Genomic DNA, 26,148 nt, shown 5'->3' on the forward strand with positions numbered 1-26,148 from the left:
ATCACAGAAGGTCGCAAGCAAACAACAAAAGGAGGTGAGAAGGGGAGAGACTTGTGACAGATTGAGACGCCTAAAAAACGATACAGTAACAGAGATGGAAGCAGCTGTTCAAGACCTCATGCGAGGCATGCAGGAACTAACCACAGAGGTCCAGAACCTTAAGGCTGAGAATGCTGCATTAAAACAGCTAGTCTTGTCACGTGACTCTGCAACTAATGAAAGCGTGTTCTTGGGAGGAATAGTGGACAAATATGATGGTTCTTCAAAGACTCTCCGTGCTTTCCTTGATTCATGTTTAGTACACTTCATCTTCAAGCCCTACTACTTTTCCACTCCTAGAGCAAAAGTGGGCTTTATGATCTCACACCTCACTGGAAATGCCTTGACCTGGGCAACCCCCCTAGTCAATTTCGGGCGACGCCCTCCTGGATGATTATGGTGGGTTTGTGGAAGCTCTAAAGGCCATGTTTGATCGCCCAGAGCAGGTGTACAGTGCTTAAGAACGACTACTCGAATTTCAACAAGGATCCCAGGATATGCTTACCTATGTGACCCATTTTGAACAACTCGTGAAGGAAGCAGATTGGTCTCAAGAAGCCAGCTTCACCCTCTTCCGAAGAGGTCTGAAAGAAGAAATAAAGGATGAGTTCGCTAGTGTAGCTCGCCCAAGCTCCTTCCAGGCTCTCATGGACCTTTCCTTACAAATAGACTTCCGAATCCAGGAAAGAAGAGCGGAAAAAAGAAGTCTAAATCGGCTTTCCAAAAGGCCCCCACAGACCATCCGTCTAGACCTGAGCCCACAGTTTCTTCAACCCCGGACCCATAACCCATGCAACTGGGGTCCTTCCGTGGACCCATTATTGCGACGGATTCACACTGGTCTGTGCATGTATTGCGCCTCCGATAAACACCTCGTGAGAGAATGCCCTATTGCTCCTCCACGGTGTTCGGGAAACGCCAGCTCCCGATCCTAGAAGGGGCACAGTTTTGGGAGAGAGATGTCTGCTCCACATCAATTCCATCCTTGAACTCTCCTGGACAAAATAATCTTGTTGTTCTACAGGCTTTTCTATTGCTTTCCAAGAAAGAATCTTACCCCATCCTGGCATTAGTAGATTGCAGAGCCATGGGCATATTCATAGATCATGATTGGGTCACTACTCACAACATTCCACATGAAACTCGAGGGACAATGTAACCTGTAGAGGCTATTGATGGGAGACCTCTGTCTTCAGGACCCATAACCCTTCAGACTAAAGAGATCCCACTCTCTATAAACCACCATCAAGAGAGGATCAAAATTGACATTATAAAATCAGCCCATTATCCAATGGTTCTAGGAACGCCCTGGTTACAAAAGCATAACCCCTAAATCAATTGGGCAGCAGGTTCCTTGTTCCTTGGTTCTGAACACTGTATGTCTCACTGCTTATCCCTAGATTCCTTACCAAAGTCTTCTGAAGAATCGCAAGAGAGTCAGCAAAATCCAGTCACCATCTCTAACATCACCTGGTTTTCCCAGGGCCTACCAGGCCTTCACAGATGTATTTTCGACCGCTATTGTTCAAGCTCTCCCTCCTCACAGACCAGAGGATTGCCCCATCGATACTGAACCCTCAGCAGTGATTCCATTCGGGAGGATGTTTATTTTATCAGAACCTGAAAAAAGGGTCCTCCGGGAATACCTGGATACTAACTTGGAAAATGGCACCATACGACCATCGAAATCCCCAGCGGGTGCTTTGTTATTTTTCGTTCCCAAGAAAGACACCAAGGAACTCAGACCATGTCTCGATTACCGTGGCCTTAACCAGTGCACTCTCAAGGACCACTACCAATTGTCTCTCATCTCGGATATCCTAGAAGCAGGCAAAGGTGCAGTAGTCTTTACAAAATCAGACCTAAGGGGTGCCTACCATCTTATTCGTATAAAGGAAGGTGACGAATGGAAAACTGCCCTTAGAACTCCCTTTGGCCATTTTGAATACCTGGTTATGCCCTTTGGACTTGCTAATGCCCCAGCGGTCTTCCAACGTTTTATGGACCAAGTGTTCCCTGATATGCTGTTCATCTTCGTCATTGTATATCTGGACGACATACTGATATACTCCAAGGACCATCTAAAACATGAAGAGCACGTGAAGGCAGTCTTACAACGTCTACGTGAACATAAGCTCCTGGCCAAGCCCGAGAAGTGCCTTTTCCATGTATAAACTGTTCACTACCTCGGATTCGTTCTCAGCCCAAAATGAATTGGAATGGACTCCTTGAAGGTAGACTCCATTTTATCCTGGCCCGTTCCAACTACTGTAAAACAAATTCAATCCTTCCTGGGGCTTGCTAATTTCCATCGAAAAATGTATATCAACTTTTTCAGAGAATGTGCATCCTATCGTTACATTGTTAAAGAAGGATATCCCCTTCCTGTGGACCTCAGCCCAAGATACGGCGTTCCAACGGTTGAAGTCGGAGTTCACACAAGCCCCCGTCCTAGCTCAACCCGACATTGATCAACCCTTTCTTGTTGAAACTGATGCTTCCAACTACGCCATTGGGGCAGTCCTAAAACAAGAATTGAATGACAAGTTAGAACACCCCATCGCCTATCTTTCTCACACCTTGACTACCAGGGAAACTCATTACTCCGTTCTGGAAAAGGAATTACTAGCCATCCGTCAAGCCTTCACTGACTGGCGTCATCTCCTCCTGGGAGCCAAGCACCCAGTGCAAGTTCGCACAGACCATCAGAATCTTAAAGTCCTACAATCCATAGAATGTAGAAACAGTCGTCAAGCCCATTGGGCCTTCTTTTTTGCTCAATACCAGTTTCAAATCCATCATGTCCCTGGAACACACAACATAATAGCTGATGTCTTATCCAGACATCCTGATTACAAACCCCTTGAAGATCGGACCTTCCCTAAAATGTTTCCCCACACAATATTTGTTGCCCAAGCACTTACCCTCCTGGAGAATATTCGAATTCAAACTCAATCCTCTGAAACCTGGAAGGAGTTTAAGAGAAACAATCGATGGAATCTCAAAACAAAGGACGGATATCTGTTCAAGGACAGTCGCTTGGTCATTCCCACTCCTGGACTGAGACAAAAGATCACAAGCCTATGTCATGATACTTTTCTTTCAGGACACTGTGGCATCACCAACACCCTCCATCTAATACAAAGACAGTTTTGGTGGCCGAAGATGAAGGATGATATCAGGATCCATATCCAGACATGTGCAGTCTGCAATCAGAACAAACATGATAATAAAAAACCGGCAGGTCTCCTGCTCCAACCAGCAATAACAACAAGACCCTGGGAAATCATTGCCACATATTTTATTGTGGAACTACTATCTTCCAGGGGCTACACAACTATCATGGTTACTATTGATTTGTTTACTCATTTGGCTCATATTACACCTTTGTACAAACTGCCATCCTCATCTGAACTTGCTGGAATCTTCGTGGAACACATATTCCGGCTTCATGGGCTACCCTCCAAGATCATTTCTGACCGAGGACCCCAGTACATATCTCAGTTCTGGAAGCAATTATGTCGTATACTGGGAATCCAACGTGCCTTGTCTTCAGGTTATCACCCACAGACCAATGGAGCCACTGAACGTGTAAACCAAACTCTGGAACAATACCTTTGTTGCTTCGCTACCACGGTCCAAGATGATTGGTCACTCTTAATACCTGTGGCCGAATTCGCTTATAACAATTCGGATCATTCAGCTATCAAAACCAGTCCTTTCTTCTGTAGTCAAGGATTTCATCCTTCAGTTCTACCATCCGTTCTCCCACACCCTACCCCAGTTCCTGTGGTTGATTCCTGGATTGAAACCCTTATTACTGTACACAAAGAAGCAAAGGAACACTTAGAAAAGGCCCGAAGAGACGTTAAACATTATGCTGACTCCAAAAGAAGACCTGGACCTTCCTTCTCAGTAGGCGATAAAGCCTGGTTATCCTCAAAGCTCCTTCCCCGACATCTGCGCCCAAATAAATTGGCTCACAGGTATTACGGGCCGTTCTCTATACAAGAAATCGTCAATCCAGTGGCCTTTCGACTCTGACTACCAGAATCATGGAAAAGGATCCATCCAGTCTTCCACACCTACCATATCTTCAGTCATCTCGAACAGCTCCAAAATCTACCCCAGTGATTGTCAATGATCAACTCGAATACAAGGTTTCCAGAATCTGTGACTCTAGGTACCGACGTGGTCAACTACAGCATTTGGTCGAATGGAAAGGATACCCTCCCAGTGAGCACACCTGGGAACCCATGTCAAACATGAATGCCCCCAGGCTGGTTCGAAGATACCATCTTATCCAACCGGGCAAACCCGGAGGAGCTGGGCTTCAGAGGAAGCATGCTGTCATGAACCGTCGTCTGCGTCTCTTCTAGACTTCCTGGTCCCTGACCCATAGGGGATTGAATACAGTGATCCTTCCAACATGGCCGCTTGAAACAAAATGCTGCTGGCCAGTCTCTATGCTCCACGCTGTACGCTCTACAAAACAGACACGACCCCGCGGCTCTGAGTGTCTCAACGCTATCGCTTGCTGTAGTTGGGCGTGTGTTGCCGGAGTTCACTCGGGGCTTTGTTCTGATTCCTGGTTCCCGGTTCCTTGAATTTCCCTTCCTTCCTCCCATTCCTCTACCTTACCTCAGAACTTCCTGGATTTTCATCCGCGCTCGGGTCACGGCGTTCCGTGCCTCCGAGTTCGAGCATCATTCCTTCCTGGTATCCGCCCTGGACTTCTGAACGTTACCGGGAGTTGGATTGCGAACCTCACGCTGGAATCCGAGGACCAGAGCTCGGGTTTGTACAAATCCCGGACCATCAGAAAGAAGACATCACAGAAGGTCGCAACCAAACAAACAACTAAAGCAGGTGAGAAGGGGAGAGACTTGTGACAAAGGTGGTGTGTGCTCCACAGTACATGTTTTGAATACTGCCAAATTACACTGTCTCACCCTAACTTTGTGCAAATCGAAAATTGTTATGGGTCATCATATAGATCCCACGATCTATTGTCTACCCAACATGTTTCATTCTAACAATCATTGAGAACACTCCATTAAACTTCTTCAGATGCTCCTGCTCCTTCTGAACACTTAACAACTTCTACATAACAGTGTGTACATTGTGAGAACCACTATGCTCCTTTGAGCTGTACAATCTGTAGTCACAATCCTTTTCTCAAGGTCGGGGCCCAGTACCCTCTCCTTCCTATATTTTTATGGGTTCCTAATTCACCCTATGTTTACTCAGACCGATTACTGTTAAACAATTCTTGTCTTGTTTATCAGGCTCTCTTGTTGATCCCTGCAACTGTGGAACAGTATCTTATTTACTGTTCGTTATCCAACACTTTATGTGGATAAAGAACAGTGGAACAGGGATTACTGACAGTAGCACCTGGAGAGTGTCCCACACACTCATCCTACACTGTGGAAGCCATGAGGCACAGTCTCCAGGGCATAATAGTTTGAAATGATAGCAACCCCATCTGTCCCCCCCTCCGCACTATCTGAAATGTTGTCAGGCCGAGTACGATAGTTAATTTCACATCCTTACTGTTCATGGCCAGTAAAACTGTCTTTGTATTTTCACTTGTTCCCTCCCTTGCCTTGAAGCGCTTTGAAACACATTGTGTATAGGCGCAATATAAATAAACTATCATGTCATTATCATATCATGGCATTGAACATACTCTGGCAAAAATGTTGAGTCCTTTATAACCTGAACACTATCTGCATTAAGTTACTCGGGCATTAATGGTGGCACTCTGAAAGACACAACATAGCATGGTACTCGGATCTGGACCATCTCTAGCAAAGACTTCACCTTTTGATTTGACACTTCTATTTGCATGTCCTTAGGAGGCCACGCTTGGCACCCCCAAACGGCGTGCTCCTTGTGCTGTGTGCCTTTTTTCATGTTTTCCAAGTCACATGCAGAAGATCTGTCCAGTCTAACATGTGATCTTTTTGAAATTTTTCTTGTGTTGATGTTTGGATGCTCCTGACCAGTTTAGTCCTGTGATGGCTTTGCCCAGTCAAGTTGCTTCTACCCATTTCCCAAGGTTTACCGTCTCAGTGTCCATCCCTCTGTTTGTTGTCAATTCCTTTATTTTCTTCATTACAGATGCTTTCTGCACTTATGTGTACATTTCTGATGTTCCTACCTATTTTTAATATGCATATTCCTACCTATTTGTGTAGTTCTTGTCCCCATTATGATGCATCTGGGCAATGCGTATGTTACTTCCCAATGTTAATGCTTCTTCCCAAACCTAATGTCTCGTCCCAACTATGACTTTGCCATTTTTAATATCTCTGATTTGAGGTTCTGCCCACATCCTGTACCCTGCTACCCAGTCTTTGTTTTTAACGTGTTTACGTTTTACCTACTCTTATGCTTTGCCCGTCACTTAGATCTGAACCTTGACCTCTTTCTATAGTATGTTCTATTTTGCTATTTTCTGGACTTTCTTATTCATTAAATGCTGCATGTACTCATTCTGTCCATGGTCTGAAAGTGTTGAAATGAACTGAGCGCAGGTCCCAGTCCGGCATTGACTCTTAAAACAATGCAAACTGCGCCTCGGCTAAATTCCGCGTTTCATCAGCAGAGGCAAGCTGCGCGCATTTAAAAGATGCTGCTCGTTTTTCAAGCCGATGTTCGCATAATGGAACTGATAAGAGCCTTGTCATGGCGCAGCATATGGCGACCAGCAGTGCGGAAACTCTGCACTCACAGAGAAAGAGACGCCAAGTACAGCAAAGGTCGCTCAGAAAAGATGTCAATGCGCATGGACTTTCTTCCAACAACCTTACACTTTTCCTTGACTTTGTGAATGGGCCGAGGGCGGCATCGTCAGCTCAGCGCAAGCGGTGTACAACGTTTGAAATCCATAATGACGAATGGCCATCTAATCTCAGGTCTTTCTCTGCGGGAACTCGACATGAATATAAAGACAAGGCTGGGGCGAGTGATTAAAGAGCATTTGATTATTCTCTTGCCTACCTGACCCATCCATCATGTCGGTGGTGGGACGTCTGCTGGGTTTTGTGCCCTGTGGTTTCAAGACACCAAGGGCCTTGTTCAGTGAAGGTTTACACTGCGGCAGGACCCCTGCCGGGCAAGCCTTGGAGCTGGCCTTCAGTTCTGAGCCAGAGAAAACCAACGGCCAGATTTATCAAGACCTGTTTGTGTGTTGACCAGGCTCAGGGTCTTGCTTAAACGATGCCATATGTGTTATGTTTCCGATTCTTTTGGGTTTTAGGGGGTGGGGGACTCGGGGCACCGTACCATTAAAGACGGCATTACATGTGTGAGTTGCTAATTGCTTTATAGGTGCTCCATACATATTTACAAACCCAGTTTATGGGAGCCTGACCCATAAACAGAGGTGACCTTTCATGAATCATGAATGGCTGCAAAAAGCATATAACATAACAAGGCAGCTCCCTGTGACATAGTATAGTTACATTATACAACAGTGGGCCTGTCAAGAGATCTTTCCCTTGGGAGAGGAACCTTTATTATTTATTATTATGGCAGCAAATAAAAGAAAACAGAGCCAAGCTTGTCACCACCTGAAATATTTTTGGCTGGTGAGTCAATGTGTAGCTTATACCCAGCACACATTTCAGAATTTGAATAAAAAGCATAATATTTATGGGGCACAATAGGAGCTGCAATCATGCTCCTTTTGAAGCCCAGCCAGCACCTTGCCCTGGCCCGGAGAGAGGTCACCTGCCAATGCCAATGGAGCGAAACGTGACGAGTTGCAAAGAGACAGTGCTGTGTTATCCAGCAAGGCCAGCTGGAGTGGACAGCAGCATGATGGAGTGTTAGGCAGAATCATATGCAGTACCCTTTGGGAACACTACATACAATTAAGACTACAAGTGCAAGTACAATTTCACCTTTGGTACAAGCCTGTGCTACACAGTAAAGTGGTAGCGAGGGCTGAGCAGCCAGACTTATCTCAAGAGCAAAGTGAGCAGTATCAGAGTTTACACAAAGGACAGCAATCACTATGGTTCAAACACACACTGAGTCAAGGTTTCTGAGTAAACGAATATGCATTTATTTACACCATCAGTTGTAAAACAGTTCACTGTGATAAAGCAGCAGAAAATCACAATCTTAATATACTACACAACACCCAATCAATTCTGGACAAGTTAAGCTCAAAATGAAGTGTGAGCAAAATGGCATTCTAGCAATTTAAAAGGGAGGAAAGACAAGGTTATTCAAAATCAATAGCACCAACAAGTTATAGGCAGGACAATCTAGAAAAGGCTTACCACACCTAGGATTCAAATCAATAGGCCTGGGCCAATGTCAATGGTTCAGAGTCTTTGCAGAGGATCACACAGTTTAATGTAGTTTGCAGTTAAGTATTTGCCAAGAGTTCAAAATGAAGTTGGTCAGAAGAAATGTTATATGAAAAGGAAGAGAAGGACATGCCCTCACAGAGGTGAAATATTTCAAGCACTTTCACCGCGGTCGGATGGAACGAACGACCGGATTTGCACAGTACCTTAAATGAAGAAGAATGCTGTAGCTGAGGCAGTTGTTCTGGCAGTTCCTGCAGGCTCACAGTTCCCAAAGCGACTGTCATGGTGACAAGAAGGAGGACATCTGGAGGGTCCTGTACTGCCCAGGGAAAAAGCCAGCAGCGGAGCAAAACGTCGAATAAAAGGTGCGCTCCTTAAAACCCAAACAGGATCCGTTCCTCCTGGCTATCCGATTCACTGCAACGATGTACAGCAAATTCGACCAGCAGAGGGAGGCTGGCGTTTGGTGTTTGGCGAGCTGCTTGGTCCCACCAAGCTTAAGGAAAGATGATTATTTGCAGATCTTCTCTGTCGTCGAAGTTTCGGCTGATTCGGACCTGCAGCAGGTCTTCACCGGGATGTCCAATAGTTGCAGTAGTCGTCTTCCTTCAGCTTCTCTTTGGTTCTCTCAATCCAGTGGCGACTCTGCCTTCCAGTCCCAGAGGCCTGCCTTTTAAGCAGTTTTCCCCCATTCACACAAGCCTAGCTGTCAATCATTCAGCAGGGTGGCTGTCCTGGCGGGACAGTCATCACAGCCAATCACACAGAGTGTACATGGGTCTCCAAGAAGACCCTGTGCAGGGAGTCTGAAACCCCTCCCACACATCGTGTCCCCTCAGACACTTAGGCACCTAAGTATGGCTTTTGTGCAGAAGCCCGCCAAAGGACGGCGAACAAAGGAACCAAACCTGGTTTGGCGCGCAGAGTAAAACACGAGAAAGACCTTTCCAAAAAGAAATGGTGAATAAACCCAACCGGAACCAAATAAAAATAAAAGGGGTCCAGCGGGTTGAGTTTGAGGTTACCACCATAGCCTCTAACAGTACCAAGGCTATTTTCATAGTCCGCGGTAAAATAAAAAGGGTAGATACCAATGCCACCAGCCAAATCTTAGAGAAAGGCGAACATAAAAAAGTTCCATGAGAATCAGACAAAGGAGGATAACTATTAACCCCTCCAGTACTCTATTGAGAGATAGGTTGTACTGGGTCTGTAAATTTAAAAAGACTAGTAAAGTAAATGGCAACTTTACATGTTCTGGGAGACAGTAGTCAGTCCCAGAAAATGGAGTTTAAAGTGGGAAGTCTGAAAATGACAACCCCGTGGTACTGCACTGAAGGTGCTGTGTGATACACAGTAAAAAGATGAGGCCTATTGAGTTGATGAGACTCAATATCCATGAACACAAAAAGTCAAAAACACAGCAAAATACATGAAAGAGTGGGAAAAAAGGCTCACACTCTTACCAGGTGAAAACATTAAATCCTATAAATCCAGCAAAGCTGCTGAGGAACTCAAAAGGTAAGGGAAATTACCCATTCTGGAGAATTCTCCCTAACATGGAGCCAGAGAGGCCAACTGTGACTTGCGTGCATATAATGCACATGGAGAGATAGGTGTTGTTGAATGGAAAAATGTCAACATTGGGGCAGCAGATGGGCACACCAAAACATGAAAAATTAGAAACAAATGCTTACAACCAGCACTGTTTGTGTATCCTTAAGTGTGAGTGTGATGAATTACCATCTGGCAAGGGTGGGACTGCACCAACTTTTTAACCCCTTAAGTGCTAAGGACGAATATGCTCGTCTTTTCTGCATAGACTTGCATAATAGCCTATGCCTATAGCCTAGAGAAGAAATGCATTCTGCCGCTCAACTTGGTATGAGATTTAGCATATTTTAGTCTTGCATTATGTCGTTGTGAGTAAGCGAATTGTAATTTAAATTCTATTTTATAATCTTATACCATACACTCTATACTGCATTTTATAAACCATTTTATAAGTTAATGTTATGCTAATATCATAATGAATTGCATACTAATTCTCATACAAACTGAAAGATCTTTATTGAAAAATTGGAAGTCTATCATGTATTTTATATTGTGTTGTTTGTAAAGTATCTTTGAACCATATACAAATAAATACAAAAAGAAAATAATTAGATTTTCTAAGCTCAAAAGTCATCCGGTAAGTGCTATGTGCCCCTCTGGACCCAGGCATTTGCAATTTTAACTGTGAGGAAGTGATTGGGAGCTCAGAGCCCTAGACTCACCTTATAAGGCGGTTTCCTTATTGTGAGCCCTCCATCATTCCTGTCCCGTACATATGATGGGCCAAGAGGCCTAGTGAGTGCAAGCGAGGTGTAGGAACCTCGCGCTCGTATAACCAGAGCTATTTCTAAGCTCAAAAGGCATCCGGTAAGGGCTGCATGCCCCTCTGGACCCAGGCATTTGTATGTTTAATTTTGTGGAAGTGATTGGGAGCTCGGAGTGCTCTGACTTGCCTTAGAAGGCGGTTTCCTTGTTGTGGGCAGTGGGCCCTCCCTCATTCCTGCCCCGCACAGCTGATCAGCCAAGATGCCTAGCGAGTGCAAGTGAGGTGTAGGAACTTCGCGCTCGCAATACAGAGACATTTCTAAGCTCAAAAGGCATCTGGTAAGTGTTGCGTGCCCCTCTGGACCCATGTATTTGTATTTTTAACTTTGGGGAAGTGATTGGGTGCTCAGAGCACCCTGACTCACCTTAGAAGTCGGTTTCCTTGCTGTGGACAGTGGGCCCTCCCTCATTCCAACCCTGCACATCTTATTGGCCAGGAGACCCTCAAAAGACACACAATCAGTGCATCCCCCTGCCCATGGAGCCCCCTTGGCAAGGGACCTTGAAGCAAAGGGCAGCTCCAGCCGAAGCAGCTCCAGACCGTGTTAGCCCATGAGGCCTGCAACCGTCAACCAGCAGCTACTGATAAGGTAAGTGAGGTTCAGGCAAGTGGTGCAGCCATTACTGCTCCCCACTAATCTGACCAACCCAATCTTATCCTCTATTAGCTTATTTTCTGATGTTTAGAGCCCACAGTCTGATAAGTCATTTTATATCGCATTTGGCCAGATTGTGTTAGTAAGCCATATGTTGCATTTAGCCAGTTTGTTTTGGTAAACCATAAGCTCTAAGTGGTACTGCAATTACTTGTATTCCCCCATTCCAGGCCATTCTCCCCTATCCAGGTGTCCCAAATCTAGGTGTTACAGCATTTACTGGTGTGTCCCCATTTTAGACCATTTTCCCTCTATTCCAAGTGTCCCAAATCTAGTTGTCACTGCATTTACTGTTGTGTTGCCTCTTGGGCCATTCCCCCCTTGATCCAGGTATCGCATATCAAGGCGTTGCTGCATTTGCTGTTGTGTCCCTACTTTAGGCCATCCTCCCTCTATACAGTTGTAGAGGAGCAGGTGGATGCATTTTCCATAGCTCCCTCCCCCTCACCACCATCATATTGGAACAGCTGGAGAAGAGCTATATGTGGGACCCCATGTTTTGTCCCTATATCGCATCAAGTGTATGAGAGACGATATGCACTCAGGCACCCAAACCGAATGTACTCTCATATTGAAAGAGTGGAAGGATGTCAGCACGCACCTGTGGACATTATGGAGTGCTGAGTGCAATCTGATAAGGGCAGAGTGATTCATGAAGAAGATATACGAAGACATACAGAAAAAATATGATACTACTTAAAAGTAACGATTTAACTGAAGTGACAAGAGAAACATGTACAAAATGATAGAGTAAGCATGTATACAAAGAAGATAAATTAACTTGCTGACCAATAAGTGTGAATACACTTTAACACAAGGTAGATGAGACATATAGAAGAATGCTATCGAGGATAATATAACATGACTAATGCGGCCATAATAGGAAAATGGACGTCGGATTGTGTCAAGACTAAATTCAGATACCTCAGAGACAGACCAGGGATTCCGACTCTGGAGACATTGGAGAAATAGCTTTTTGTGCAAACTAAAGAAGAATCTGTGTTGGCCTGAGATCAAGGGTGCTATTTTATGGAATAATTGCAAGGCACAAGGGGAGGCAGACGGCTCAGCTATGTACGTAAGACATATTTCTCTTGCATTAAAAAAGAAGAAAACATTTGCAAGAGCCAAGTATTGGACAAATAACAATGGATAAGGTTGATACAAGATGGAGTGAGCAAGTCCCTAGAGGCCAAGAGGAATAAGACCACCCAATATAAGTAAAGCAAATAGCAGTAAATTGGTGATTGAAATGGACAAATTTGGGTTGTCCTCACAAGTAATTCAGAAGTCAAAAACAAGGGCTATTCAATAAGCTTCGGATGAATATAGTGATGTGCTTACACTCCCTCAATTGTCCCAGTACACGGAAGAAGACTACAAGGTCAACTACAGATAAGAAACTTTGGCTTATGGCCGGACTGATGAGAGATTATGGATTAGTAGGGAAAGTGGGGAGTTATCTGATATGACTCAAGCACCTGACTTTTATTTTGCTTACATGCTGATGATAATGAGCAGAAAGTCCAAAGTTGGGTGAGAGTTCTAACCAATCAGAGGCTCTATGGGGCAACATGCTATACAAACTGGCATAGACCAATCTGCTGCCATTTTCTCCGCTATAATCAGCTTTCTATGTATTTAGGAATAGTTTGTGGTGTGCCTTACAGATAAGGGGCAGCCAATGAAGTACTAACACCTATGTCTACCCTAGGTAGATATGTTCCCTTAAGTAACCAATCCTTCCGTTCAATAGGTTTTGTAGTTTCCCACATAGGATGACATCATAGATGACACATATTGGGGCATATAACCTCTGTATAATCAAGTTTGTGTGTGAGTGTGCAGGCATCAGTCTCTCCAGTTATTTGGTCTGATATTTTATTGGTAATTCCATCTAGCACAAGCGACGCTTCTGTCATAAAACCTCGGTTCTGTCCCCTCTGGTCTTCCTGGTCTATACGGCATCGTACCAGAGCGACCTTACAAGCCCCCCAACATGGCAGATGCCGTTTTTGGATCCGCAGTCTCGCTCCTGGGAAAACTTCCATAGCTAGATAAGCCCCCGCCCCTGCGGTATGGCGCGTATCAACGCTTGCAGTTTACAATTTATTCGGTTGCTGCTTTCCTTGTGTTTATTATTCGCCTACCTTGGAATCTCAGCTCAGTGGTTCCATCCTGTTTCCACCCTTCTTGGAGTGTTCGGCCACAGCAGACTTCTGAAGTCTTGCCGCGGTTGGCCTTGGACCGCTGCTCCTCCTTCCTGGACTTCCAATAGCCGCGGTTGCCTTCGGACTGCTGCTCCTCCTTCCTGGGCTTCCAAATAGTCACAGTTGCCTTAGGACCGCTGCTCCTCTTCCCTGGGCTCCTGAATCCTTGAGCTACCCGTGGTTGCTTCTGACCGCTCATATTCTTCCCTGGGAATACTGTCTTCACATTGGACAGTTGAACTGACTACCCAACAGAGTGGTGTCAGAAGAAACCCGTTCTTACCTCCACAAGACCTGCACCTCCAAGAAGTGTGGGCAGCTTGAATCTACAAATAAGAGACACTCCAAGCCCTCACAGGGGAGCCCGCATACAGGTTGTGACAGCTTCAAGGTGCTAGAGCACATTTTGGTAGAGGTGCAGATGGTTCAGGTCTAATCAACCTAGGCCTAGATCCAGATCTTTGGACTTTTGGCTTCTTCCATCATTAGCCAGAAGACCATGAACCTTCCTGTGGAGAACGGCGTGTAACAAAACACATTTAAGAAGATACAGTTGGCATATCCCTCTTTGATGAAATTCCTGACTGTTCCCCGCAGGAGCCCCACGGATTGAAGGCAAACTGGTGGTTTGAGGAAGAGTGAATGATGAAGGACTCGAGCTGAGTCACGGATGTAATTAGAACATTTAAGGTTGCAAAAAAGGAGGAGGGATTGTGTTGTATATATAAGGTTTAAAAGTAATGGGATTTTTTTGAGATTATAAAGAAGAGAAATGTATACCTCGATTCATGATTCTAAGGGGATGGAAGGGTATGCACTAAAACACTCAAATTAGGTGTGTTAAGGATTCCTGAGACAAGGCTAACAAGAAGAGTGCGTATCAAACACCAAGATGGAGTAAAAAATAGGAAGAGATACATTTACTAAGTAGTTAAGGAAGGCATATGCAGGGAAAAGTAATTAAAGTGCACATGTGCATGGGGTTATATGTCAGTATAAAATGTGTGTTGTGTTCAGATCAACAGATATACAACAAAAGTAAAAAAATAAAGTGATTATTAGATTTTGTTATCAAAAGATTGACGTCAATTAGGAGGATAACAATATAAGGAAACAAATAAAGAAGAGATACTTAAAATATCAATGATATAACAACAACATATTAAACATTGATAGCGTAAACAAAGGAACAAAAATAACATTGTTGCATATATTTTAAAAGTGGTCAAAATATTTAGATTTTCGGATAATAAGTGGCGATTGATGGTGCCTGCTCAAATTGATCAATGTGGTGTATTTGATAGAATAAAGCAAGGAATTAAAGATCAGTTAAGTATAGACAGTCGAGATCGATTTGTCATCATGGGGGATACTCCTCTTCTGCACTTATGCAGAACATTGCCAAAATACACATAAAAAATATTGAAGTATCGTTCGCAGTGATTTCGAGGCACAACCAATAAGACACTCCTGCCATGGCCTCAGGATGGTTTGTTGTCAAAAACAGTATTGCAACATATGACTACATATTTGCATGCTGCATATAAAGAAAAGAAGCTACGGATAAGATTGGCTATTTTAGGGTTATGGAAGATGTATCAGAGTGAGAAAGAAGATCCAGCAGAGAAGGAGTGGATGCTCAATCAGCATAAAGTGGAGCGTGTAACGCCTTTGGCTCCTCTTTTCCCTCCTGAAAATAAGAGCATAGATACAGAGGAGAAGGAATTTTATCCCTTAAAATAATTGAAAGCAGCGGTGGGGTATGTTAATCTGACATAAAAAGCCCCCACTTATAACAGTGAGGACAATGCAGAGGAGAGCAATAGCAGAGCACATAAATATATATTGATACGCGAGTTAAATAAACAGTATGAAGAGAGGAAGAACAGACAAGATATACAAATGGAGATAGAGGAAGACACAAGCAAACCAAAATAAATAAAGGTCAAAGCTAAGGGAAATACAATAGTAAAGAATGAATGAATGCGAGGAAAAATATTACTTAAGCTGGCCGATAAAGCCATTGATGGGGTTCGAGTAAGAGAAGAAAGAGAAGAGCAGGAAAATAAACAAGAGGAGGTAGAAGCAGAAAGAATGGAAGTACGTACGTTGCAAAGAAGGCGAGGGAGGATGAATTGAGAGAGATGAGAAGGGAAGAAGTGAACAGAAGTAAGGGATTAAAAGATGTTGAGATAGATTATTTATGTCATAGAAGTATAGAAGAGAGAAGGTCACAACAACCCCACAGGGAGCTGCAAGGGATACCAAGAATACCAACATTGGCTGACGATCATAAAATAGGGATTTATACAGGCAAATGAGAGATAAAGAAGGACATAAACCCCAAGAGATGTCAAAGGATTTGTTTTTAGGGAAACCAGAGGTAGGTCTGATATCATAACAGACAAGCACATAACGCTGACTTTAAGCAGATTAGATATTGATGATGTGAAGAAAGATAATAGTCATACAAGCTGGGGCATAATGATGTTAGACAAAGAAAGGGAAGAAAACAATAGAGCATGAAGGGAGAGCGCATGCAGATTTTCAAAAGATTCCAGTGTAGAGAAATGGGTAAAATGGTCAAATCTAGAAGACCCCAGAGAAAGAACACCAGAATCAACACTGTACACTGAGTGACCATAAGCACAATTGTGCAAGACAGTGGATGTATCCCCACCTTATATAAACAGATTAAGGGCACTACCAGACAAGCGGGCGAGACTAGCACTGCCTGGAAAACAAGAAGTTTAGGAAGGTATGATTATAGATCAGGATTTTCACAATTTCCATTATTAGAGAAAGTGACATCACTGCTAATTGTTACAGGAAAAGAATACAAAGAAAGCAGAGCTCAGAAACAGGTGGAGGCCAAATGTTAGTTAAACAAATATCAAAATTATCCATAGAGGGAGCAGTATTGACGAGAGATGAGGGTGTGGTGACACAGGAGATGCGACCAGCACCACAAAATAATGCAATGTACCCCACGGATCGGGTGCGTACAATTTTTGGCCAAGAGGAAGTGGGAATGGGCCTAGAGGAGGAGGACGAGGTGGATTTCAGAACCCTCAGGGAGGAGGAGTATTTAATGGCAGACAACCATAACAATGTTGGAATTGCAGGATAATTTGACACATAGCTAGAACATGTAGAAGCAGAGAAGGCATACAGCAAAATCGGCAAACTCCAAGAGGACCACAGGAGTATTATGCCCAAGATCACACGCAGACTGAGACAAGTGCACCACAATTACAGCAGACACAGCAAGTGCCATTGCAAATGCAATTGCCACAAGGGCAACATCAGCAAGTACTTATGCAAACACAACATAGTCCAGCAAGTACCTCCACCCACGTTAGGGAGTGTGACCGTGGAAGGAGGAAATCCTTTCACAGGTACAGGGATTAATTAATATCCACAATAGAACATCCCACAGAGCAACTTGATGTGTTCAGTACAATCTGTGACACCAGACCCCCAAGAGCAACCAACGGTCAAGGTGACAATAGGAGGCAAGACATGTTAATTTCTTGTAGACACTGGAGAAAATCGTTCCTGCATCTGTCATGGAACATATCCAATGTCAGGTATTCTCATGTCATGAATGTGCAGGGATTCTCTGGGATGCTGAGCTTAGTTCCTTTCACAGATGAATTACCAATCTCTATAGGAGAACACAATGTGTTAATGCCATTATTATATTCTAGTCAGATGTCAGTTAACATATTAGGGCATGACTTAATGCTGAAACTTAACATGATAATATATTTTACTAATGAAGGAATAGTGTGTTCTACTCCAGGAATACATTATATACATTTGAGAGAGCTTATATTAGCTTCACAGGCCAGACAGCATACAAGGAGTTCCCTTAGGTTCAAAAGTATTTTTGTAAGGAATGACTGTTCTATTATCATGGTTACCCAGGTTGATAGGTAAACTATTAAGAATACCTGATGAGTTTTTGTTTAGACCACAAATGCCATGGATGATGAAGAAGGACAGATTATCGCCTTGGAGTTAGAAGCCGTAGTGGTCAGAGAGGAAAGGGTGGTTCTTCATGGGACAGATGATGAGGGAAGACGATGGAGAACGGTGATAGCCCTCAGTGAAGGATATAGGTTGACAGATTTGACAGTTGAGCTGTTTAGGGATGAGTACTCAGATGATGAATTGGTATTTTTCATAAGTATTACTTTTTTGATTAAAGTACAGAACAGAGAAATACAGCTGAGAATGGCACTGGTAAAAAATAAGGGGGTATGGACCAAGGCCGTTAAGCCAGCGGTGCGGGCTGCACTCCCAAACACCACAGCGTGGTGTGTATATTCAATGTAATTCGGTCAAAAAGTCACAAATTTCCGTTAACTTGTTGCAAAGTGCGACTGTTTAATCTTAGTTTAATATTTAACAACTGTACACCCTAGTAAAAGCAGATGTGCAGGGTGAGCTCAAAAAATGGCCAATGCATTTCCGAACTAAATTCCTTCGTCAGGGCCAGCTCATTCTCAGATTAATAGGATCTGAAGGTCAAAAAAAATAAACAAACAAATCTATTATGTAATACACAACATATAGTAGTTGGTTGAGAATACAACATTTATGAAGTGAATTTGCATAAATCATGAAAGGACAAGTAAATAAAGCCATCAGCATGTACATAATCATAATTGATTTTTTTCAATATGCCGGGTATAGGTGCACCATGTACAAAAAAAAGGTTTGAATACCCAAATTTGATGACACAAGCCGTAATTAATCATATGGATATCAACACATACCAGTGGTAATAAAATAAAGAGTACATACGTGCGAAACCGTAACATATGCAAGGTTGTTAGCAAATCGTAGGATCACAGCAATTTGGGGGCGCCAATAGAGATAGCAAAGAAAGAAAAAAGAAAAAGGTAGAGAAAATGACAAAAGGGAAAGTGATTAGCTATTTCTTTCTCTATAGAGTAATGTAATCTTGTAAATTAAGCTGCACTGATCTTGCCGTGAATACAGCATAAGCTTGAATCTTGACAAACTCGTCAGGATAATGGTTCCTGAGAGGCGTTCCTAACCGCGTGCAGACTATGAGCCTCATTACACGGATGGCGGTAATGGTTAACGGTCACCGTTAATGGTAACAGTGACCGTTAATCATTACCGCCTTACTAGGAGGTCCCTTAGCAGGTTGGTGCTTTAACGCCTGCTTTTTGCAGGCGTTAAAAACCAACCCGCTAAGGGACCTTGGTGCTAATTACGGCACCGCAAAATTGCGGTGCCGTAATTAGCACCTTCCCCAATACCATTATGCCCTATGGGGCAAAAATGGGAATGGGGAAGGGCAGTGGTGCAAGGGGGAATTACCGCCCCGCCAACCTTGGAATGGGGCGTTAATTCCCCTTTCCACCAAGGCGGTGGTGGTATTTTACCGGCATGGACCAAGGTGCTAATAGCACCTTGGTCCATGTGCTAATACCGCCATCCGTGTAATGAGGCCCTATGTTTGAAAGAGACGTGCAACGCGGTGAATATTTTGCTTAAAGCATATTCCATTCTCGGAGCTCAAAAGTCTACAAAATTAGTTAGGCAGGGTCTGAATGCGAGAGACGCCTTCCCTGACAATGGCGGGAAAATGAATCAACTGAGGACGCCACAGGGGCGCGCTCCTCGTGTGCATGGTTCTTTTACTGTGTTTACCTGTGGTTGCCAAGGCAACGTAAGGAGCCGCGATTCTCCGGCGGCCATGATTGAAAGGCTACTGGTATACGTTATAAATGTAAAGTCTCTCGCATTGTTGTGCATAATGTTAGTTTTAAAGTGATTCTAGACTAGCTCAGAAAATGCACCTTAATCTTATCAAGCCAAATGTGGAATAAGTAAAAAAATATAAAATAAAAAATAAGAAACCAGAAAAAAGAAAACACGTAACCGCAATGTATAGTGACCGTGCTTTATCAATTGATAGACAGGTGCCCTATAATGTCTTGAGTCCGATAGGCACAGGGGGGACCGGTAAAGGACAGACTAGGTTAGGAATGGATTGTCTCGCGCTTCAACTCATCGATAACCTTAGTCAAAGGTGAAAGAGAGTAGGAGCAAACCTAGAACAGCAGAGATTCCTGGTAATGTAACCAAAACTACCCTTAAATCAAGATCTCTTGGAAAAGAAGAAAGGAAATAGGATAGACACTAGACAGAAACAACTGGAAATGTGCTGGGGATAACCAGGACGATTCCAAAAAAGTGTATGTAATGTTCCTTCCTTACTGTGTTGGCTATATAGCTCATCATGAAAGTGAATACATTCAAATCTATACCACCAATGGCATTTCCAAAAAAAACAAAAAGACTCAATGTCATAGTGCGTTCTTAAAGCATTACACATTTTCAATCCCGAAAATTCATAATGTGACTTCTCATGCATCAAAGGAAACAGCTGAGGTCGAATTCCTCATTCATCTCATTTGGTGATAGTGAGTCGAGCTTGTCAATCCAAAATGCCTCCTTCCTTGCTCGCCATTGCTTAATGTCTCGAGATTGACCTTTGGGAGGCATAACTTCAAGTACCAAAAACCTCAATTGGCTCACCGCATGTCCATTGTCATTGAAATGCCTAGCAACGGCTGACATTCTGTTCTTGTTCCTGATGTTGAATTTATGCTCATTTATCCTAATACGGATTTTACGTGAAGTCTCTCCTACGTAATATTTGCCGCAGGGACACCTACCTGGTAAAAAATAAACCATCATTTTTCCAGGAAGATTTAGAGAAAGAGCCAAATATTGTATGGATCACAAGTCCATATGATCTGGGTTCGTTTAAAGGAGAAGGCGCAGTTAAAGTCGAACTTAAACCAGGAGCTCCCTTGCCATGAGCAAAGCAATACCCTATGGCTAAAGAAGCGGATAAAGGTATATTTGAGACCATTTCTGCATTAATGAAGCAAGGGATATTGATGTCATCTGATTCTCCATACAACCCCGGCTGTGTACCCAGTGAAAAAATCAAGGGGGGGTCATGGAGTTTCATACAGGCTCTGCGCCCCCTAAACTGTATATTCAAGGCTGAGTTTCATTTAGTGCCAAATCCCATGACAATATTGTGCAACATCCCATCTAAGGCCAGATACTTTACAGTTATAGATTTAAAGAATACATTCTTTCCAATTCCCCGCCATGAAGACTCATATGATTTGACTTCCTTTTCGTATAGAAATATTAGCCTGAAACGTACTTGTTTGCCCCAGCGGTACTATGCTTCCCCTTCAATCTTTAAAAGAGTCCTCCAGATGGACCTAGGTAATGTCCAGCTCGAAAGTGCAATCATTTAAAATGTGGATGAAATTCTGGTGTGTCGTGAGACAGAAGAAAGATGCAGAGAAGAATCAGTTAAGCGCATGACCATACTTTTAGAGAAAGGGTATAAGGTGGACAAGGAAAAGTTACAATACTCTCAGTAAGAGGTCTTGTATATAGGACTGTTAATTTCTCATGATTGTAGCAAAGTGACACCTGAGAGAGGAGAAGCAATTATGAAGGCATCCAAACTTAAAAAAAATGAAGAAATGAGAGATATGCAACCATTTTTAGGCTTTTGTAACTATTGTAGTGCCTGGGTTTTCAATTATAGTACATATATTCAACCATTTTTTTAAAGGACTTAAAGAAGCCAAGGTGAGCTAGAGTAAAATAGCATGGACAGATGAGATGACTGAAGGATTTCAAGAATTTAAAAAAGCAATCAGTACAGCCCCTGTTTTAGTAATTCCAGATTATCATGAAGAATTTTATTTATTTTCTCATTCAAATGGAGAAGTTATGACAGCAGTTCTTCCACCAAAAACAACATTAGGACATGGAAATAATCATTGGCTATTATTGCAGGATTTTACAACCAGTTATGAAAGGGCATTATCCCTGTGAGCAATCTTTAGCTGCTGCTGCATTTGCAATGGAACAATCTCCTAGTATAACAATAGGGTGTTCAGTAACACTATTTGTAGTGCCTGCATTATTTGAAATTTTAGAGAAACCCAAAAGTACATTAGCTACACAAAAATCATCTGGATATGAAGTAATTATTTTGAATCATGCGATCAAAATTCTTAGATGCAAGCCAGCAATGTTTGTAGCAGAACCAGTAGGGGAGGATGATTATAAGCATGATTGCACAACCTATACTGAATACTATGATAATATTCCCCAAGCTAGAGAAAATGCTCTTGGGAGGGAAGAAGTTATCTTTATTGATGGTCCTTCAAAAACTGACTAAACGACTGGCGAAAGGCATACTGGATCAGCGGTAGTGACGCTGATCTAAGAGGGTGAATTTGAGGTAGTTACAACCGTGAGATTGCCTTAGCATTACTCCACCCAGGCTGTAGAATTAGTGGTGCTTATCATCGCACTTCAGAGATTTGAAGATGAGGAAGTGACAGTGTACTCTGACTCCATCTATGTGACATGAACTGTACATGCAGGTCTGTCACGCTGGAAAGGGAGGGGCTTCCTCCACGCAGAAGGCACTCCAATGCAGTGCGCAGCCCTTTTGGATAAAGTTATTGAAGCATTAGGACTCCCATTGACGCTCGCAGTCATAACATGTGCAGCACATTCTAAAAGGGCACACACAATTTCCATTGGAAACAAAGCCACATATTAATAAGCCAAAAAGGCAGCCTATTAACCAACCATTTCAAATTTAAAATAGAAAGTGTGAAACAGATGCCAGGGGGATGCATGTCTCAGATTCAGTCTGATCCTTGTTATCTCCACCAACCCCCTCCTTACCTGAAGTCTTTATGGCTGAGGTACCGTCTGAATCAGAGTCCCAGGATTCATCCGTTGGTATCTCCTTTCTTCTCTGTCTCCAAAAGTCGCTGGGCTTCTTGTGCGTCCTTACCCCTGGTTTGGTGCGATGGGTATGGGCTCCACTAGAGGCCACTTTGCCTGAGATGCAATTTGCCTGGCAGTGGGGACCCCAGGGAGCCCACCCCAGACCAGGGAAAAAGCCTTGCCGAAAAAACCCTGGTAGGTTGTGATATCTTGCTGGGACTACTGATCCCAGAATGCACTGAGAAACTGAAGGAGTAGGCAAAGTACACAATAGCTCCAAATAAATACTCAAGAGAGCAGCAGCAGGATGCAGGGAGTCCGGAGGGGCTAGGTTGCAGAAGAGTAGCAGGTACCTCGCAAGAACTGCGAGCAAGGGAAGAGGGAGTTTCCAAGAAGGTAAGCAGTAGACAGCATACAGAGGAACAGCCGTCCGAGAACGGCAAAAACGGAAAGGGGAAGCCGTTCGGAAAGCGGCCAGGAGAAAACAAGGTAAATTACACGCGAGCGCTGGGAAACACTTTCCAAAGTACTGGAAGTTGCAACGGAGTGCGTTAGCAACTTCCGGGAATATAAAGTCAAAAGACTAGAATGCGCACACGCGAGTCCAGGGAAGGAGTCCTTCTTCTACCTCCTTTTCAGTCTCCATCTTAGGTATAGTCTCCACGGCCGGCGAGTTGTGACAGTATGACCCCTTCTCAGGCCTCCACCCCCTGGTTTTCCGGGATGAAGGCGATAGAATCTCCGTAGTAGACGAGGAGCTGAAATGTTCTTAACAGGTTCCCATGTGCATTCTGACTTTGGGTATCCCTTCCAAAAAACCAGGTATTGCAGTACACCTCTTTTGTATCTGGAATCCATGATGTCGGAAACTTCATATTCCTCAGTGGTCTTTGTGGTCTTTTGAGGGGATCTTTTTGTCTTTCGGGAATGAGGGTCCTCGATATATGGTTTAAGGAGTGAGGTATGAAAGACAGGATTAATTCTTTTGAGAATCGGGGGAAGGTCCAGTCTATAAGCCACAGGATTGATCTTGGCTGAGATACGAAAGGGCCCAAGATACCTGGGTGCAAACTTTCCTGGATGAACCCATCTGGGTAAATACTTGGTGGATAACCACACCTGCCTTCCTACTTCCCACTGAGGATTTGGGCTTCTTTTTTGATCTGCCCATCTTTTACAGTCTTGTCGAGCTTTTGCGAGATTGGATTCTGATACTCGGTGCATCCTCTGTATGGTATCCAGTAGATGATCCACTGAAGGTGTGTTTGTAGGAGGGATACCAGAGAGAGGTATATGCTTTGGGTCATAACCGTAGGTGCACTTGAAAGGACTCATACCTAGGGAGGTATGTCTTGTGTTGTTATAAGAGAACTCGGCCATGGGCAGAAGATGGAACCAGTCGTCTTGTTCTTGGTTACAAAAACACCATATGTACTGTTCGAGAGTGGCGTTCAAACGTTCAGTTTACCCATTGCTTTCCGGGTGGAACCCTGAGGAAAGAGATCTCCTGATTCCTAATGTTCTGCACAGAACTGTCCAGAATTTGGACGTGAATTGAGCGCCTCTATCTGAGACTATATTGGTGGGAATCCCATAAAGCCTGACTATGTCCTGCAGAAAGACTTCTGCAGTCGTGCTGGCCGTAGGGAGTCCTTTAAGAGGAGAAAAGTGAGCCAGCTTGCTAAAGGAATCGATTGTGACCATTATGGCGGTGTGTCCACAGGACTCGGGCAGCTCCACTATGAAATCCGTGGATATCTGTTGCCAAGGTCCTTCGGGCTGTTTTTCTTGTTGTAGAAGTCCTAGGGGTTTGTGGTAATCGTACTTGTTTTGAGCACACACAGGGCAGGCCTTTACATACTCCTTCACATCCTTAGCCAGGGAAGGCCACCAAAATTGACGGGATGTTAACTCTAGTGTGGCTCTTTGGCCCTTGTGTCCAGCAGAGGGAATATCGTGACACCAGGACATTGCTTGTACTTGGAGTTCTCGGGTTGGTATATACAAAGCTTCCTTTCTAAAGAGAAAGTTGCCCTTCCCTTTCAAATCCATTTCTGAGCTCCTATTGTTCTGTTGTTCCGCCTTTACCCGTCGCAAAAATGTGTTTATGGTGGTGATGAATGTCTTTCCTGCTAACATGAGTTCCTGTTCTGGTAGGTCTCCCGAATCTTCACCCATACTCCGAGAAAGGGCATCTGCCAGAGTGTTGTCCTTTCCTGGGAGATAGGTGATCACAAAGTCAAATTGTGAGAAGAAATACGCCCACCTGGCATGTCGTGAGTTGCGGCATTCCATCTTTTGAAGGACTTTAAGGTTTTTATGATCCGTACGGACCAAAAACGGGACTACAGAGCCTTGTAGCAGATTTCTCCATTCCTCACACGCTTGTCGGATGGCCAGGAGTTCTTTTTCTAACACGGAATAGTTGCGTTCACTAGTGGTCAACGTGCGTGAAAAATAAGAGACAGGATGTTCTAAGCCGTCTTCCTCCTTCTGTAGTAATGCTGCCCCGATAGCACCGAGGGAAGCATCAGTTTCCACTATGAACGGGCGTGTTTGATCTGGTTGTCTGAGGATCGGAGCTGTTACAAAGGATCTTTTCAAAGTTTGGAAGGCTTGTTCAGTGTCGGAATCCCAGAGGTATTTCACCCCCTTTTTCAGAAGATTGGTGATAGGAAGAATAATCTCAGAGAAATTGGGGATAAACTTTCTATAGAAGTTCGCTAGTCCTAAGAATCGTTGGATTCCTTTGACATTAGAGGGTACAGGCCAATTTGTAATGGCATCCGTCTTGGCTGGATCCATCTGTATGTTATCTGCAGATAATATAAAACCCAAATATGGTACTGTGGATGCCTCAAATATGCATTTTTCGGGTTTAGCTAGTAGACTGTTTCTCCTTAAACGTTGTAAGACTTCTGTTACCAAGACACGATGTTCAGCCAGAGTGGCAGAAAAGACAAGAATGTCGTCTAGGTAAACGACCACTGAGGAGTAGAGCATATCTGAAAACACATTGTCCATGAATCGTTGGAATTGTGCCGGTGCATTGACCAGTCCAAAAGGCATTACTCTATATTCGTAATGTCCTAGAGGTGTCCGGAAAGCCGTCTTCCACTCATCCCCTTCGCGGAGTCTTAAAAGGTGATAAGCTCCTCTCAAATCCAGCTTGGTGAAGACCCGGGCACCCTGGACGGCTTCAATGATGTCCTTCATTAATGGCATAGGGTATCTATCTCGCACCGTAAGACTATTCAGACCTCTGTAATCTATACAGGGACGTAGTTCTGTTGTTCCTTTTTTGGGAATAAAAAAGAGAGAAGCACCTGCTGAGGAAGATGACTCTCTAATAAGGCCGTTCTCTAGGTTGGTGGCAAGGTACTCTTTCAGAGCTTCCTTTTCAGGTAGTGACAATGGAAACATTCTCCCGAAAGGCACAACTGCTTCCGGTGTCAGATCGATCTTGCAATCTTCTCTGCGATGTGGTGGTAGAAGACGGGGCTGGGTGTCTGTGAATACATCTATGAATTCCTGATATGGAGCTGGTATCATGTTGACACTGAAGGAAGGATGCAATGTTGCTTGAATGACCGGGGTGATTTCTGTAGTTAAGCAATGTTGATCGCAGTACTGTGATTTGAAGTCTACTGTGTTCAAACTCCAATCAATGTGGGGATTGTGCTTTCTCAACCAGGGAATTCCCAG

The sequence above is a fragment of the Ambystoma mexicanum genome, chromosome 2q, assembly GCF_040938575.1.
Source record: "Ambystoma mexicanum isolate Mex_15411 chromosome 2q, UKY_AmexF1_1, whole genome shotgun sequence".
In the NCBI taxonomy this organism is placed as follows: domain Eukaryota; kingdom Metazoa; phylum Chordata; class Amphibia; order Caudata; family Ambystomatidae; genus Ambystoma; species Ambystoma mexicanum.